The 2,500-nt window shown below is 41.8% G+C and overlaps 1 protein-coding gene across 1 annotated transcript in view; it reads left to right on the top strand.

Annotated features, from left to right (window-relative positions):
• The window catches only part of LOC145394900 (uncharacterized), a 323,594-nt gene that overhangs the window by 216,381 nt on the left and 104,713 nt on the right, over positions 1-2,500 (top strand). The gene's annotated exons all lie outside the window — the stretch shown is intronic.

Raw genomic sequence — 2,500 nt, forward strand, 5'->3', positions numbered from 1 at the left:
CCAGTACACCTGTCTTATTATAATCCAGTACACCTGCCTTATAATCCAGTACACCTGCCTTATAATCCAGTACACCTGTCTTACTTTAATCCAGTACACCTGTTTTATAATTCACTACACCTGTTCTTGAGTTCCGCCCTATTTATCTCAAGGACATCTATATCATATTTTTCCTGGCCATCTTTACTCGACTTTATTCAGCTTTTAGGAAGAAACATCAAAAGGATTCATTGGAGCTTATACCCAACACCTTTAATTCCACATCCCTCCCAGGCTGAGTAAAGTAAAGTAAAGTAAAGTAAAGTAAAGTCGTCTGGCGGTAGTAAGAATAAGCAAGAAGACTGCATCGTAGTCAGAGGCTTAACCCCTCCATCGTTACAAAGCATATATATTTTTATGTGTAGTTTCAGTATTTATCACCTTTTTAAAATATACGCTTATGTGTCTCAATTTTTATCATAATCTGAGAAAACATCAATATATTTTTTTTGGTGCATTTTCACTCTAATCAGCTGTAATGTAGTGTTAAGTTGTCCTCAATACTCCATGTTTGCATCACCATATTCTGTCATGCTCTAAGGGAAGCACCAGCACCTTGACAAACACCTGATTTTAACCCTAGAGAGAAAAGCCATTGTTTTATAATCTGTCTGTTCATCTATCTGTTGCCAGACACCTTAATCCCGTAAGGGGTGGCCACAAACAAATCGCCTCCACAAGTTTTATAATCGCCACATTAAATCCAGCTGAAATCGCTACTCCCCCTACTGCCCTAAATCCAGCTGAAATCGCTACTCCCTCTACTGCCTTAAATCCAGCTGAAATCGCTACTCCCCCTGTTGCCCTAAATCCAGCTAAAATCGCTACTCCCTCTACTGCGGCAGTCTTTAAAGCAGCCAGTGTGATATAACCTTTAGTGTGGTGTGACGCGCAGTGCTAAATGTCATCCTTCATTTCCTGCTTCCATTCCACTGGCTCTCATTTATTTCCAACAGTACACCAGTGCTACCCATGTGCCTGAAGTACAAAGCAGTGTACTTCAAAGCAGCTAATGTACTCTTTAATCATATGAAACCCTCTGATGTGCTATGGTAAGTGGTGTCTTGAAACCCTCCTTTGCATTCCACTGCTTGTCAAGGGATGTAATTACCTTAAAAATACAATAAATCTCATCCTGTTTTATTAATGGTAAAGTAATTGGAGTAGACTTTATCCACGAACTCAAGGACTTAATTAGTCCTTATTCTGGCTAATGAACTGGTAATTATATACAATTTAGGAAAGACCTCATTACTGGACGGGTTAATGAAGCTTATATCCAACCCCTTCAATTCGAAAAATTCTCCTAAGCATATTAAAATTGCCCTTGTAAAAAAAATAAGATGGCGACTCAGTGAAGAAACTAATATAACAATAAATATTTAAAATCGAAATACCTGGAGCCTCTAGGAATGAAATTAGACTTTAAAATTTGTATTAAAAAAAAGAGTAATGAAGGGGTTAAGGTATCAGTAAATAATTATCATCCAGAATCCCCAAAATAATATAATTGCACTTTAAAACTATGCTCATTTCACCTTTACTTGGCCCAGATTTTTTTTCGTCATTTTGCTGGTTATTTCACGTAGCTCAGTGGCAGAAAAAGACAATGCTGCGACCCTACATCTTCTCCATAGCACTTCTTCGTGACTTGCAGCCCATCCTAGTGTTAATATATTGCTACAACTCTGCATGCAAGGTGGAGGGATGGCAGTTTTAGGCCAGGTTGGTGTAAAAGGAGTATAGTTTTAATTGGTTTGGCGTTGAGGCGTGGGAGGCTTGGTGTGTGTGAGAGGCCTTGAATGGTGTGAACTCCTGCACGTGTTTGAGAGAGTTTCACCAATCACGGGTATTGCCCACTCTGCCACCAGTACCACCACTACCACCATTGCCACCACACCACTACCACCACCACCACACCACTTCCACCATCTCTACTGCTACTTCCACCACCACCACAACCATTGCCACCACCACCATCACCACCACAACTATTGCCACCACTATCACCACCACCACGATTGTTACCAGACCACTACCACCACCACAGCCATTGCTACCACACCACTGCCACCGTCACTACTACTCCACCACCACCAAAACCATTGCTACCACCACCATTGCTACCACCACCACCACCACCACCACCACCACTATTACAGATATAAACGGGACTTCATGTAGCTGTAATTCCAAAGCCATACATCTGTAGTATTGGCAACATTAACCACGAGCTTGGAAATAAACCACCAATGAAAATACGTTTGGGGGTATTTATCGTCAACCAGAACAGCCCTCTGATAGTGACAGGAAATCTACACTACCACCACCACCACCACCACCACTACTGCCACCTCCACCGTCATCACTTCCACTGCCACCTTCACCACCACCATCACTATCACTACTACTTTCACCTGTGTGTGTGTGTGTGTGTGTGTGTGTGTGTGTGTGTCAGAGG

The sequence above is a fragment of the Coenobita brevimanus genome, chromosome 29 (genome assembly GCF_032717465.1).
Source record: "Coenobita brevimanus isolate Jiangsu-jjx chromosome 29, ASM3271746v2, whole genome shotgun sequence".
NCBI classification, from domain to species: domain Eukaryota; kingdom Metazoa; phylum Arthropoda; class Malacostraca; order Decapoda; family Coenobitidae; genus Coenobita; species Coenobita brevimanus.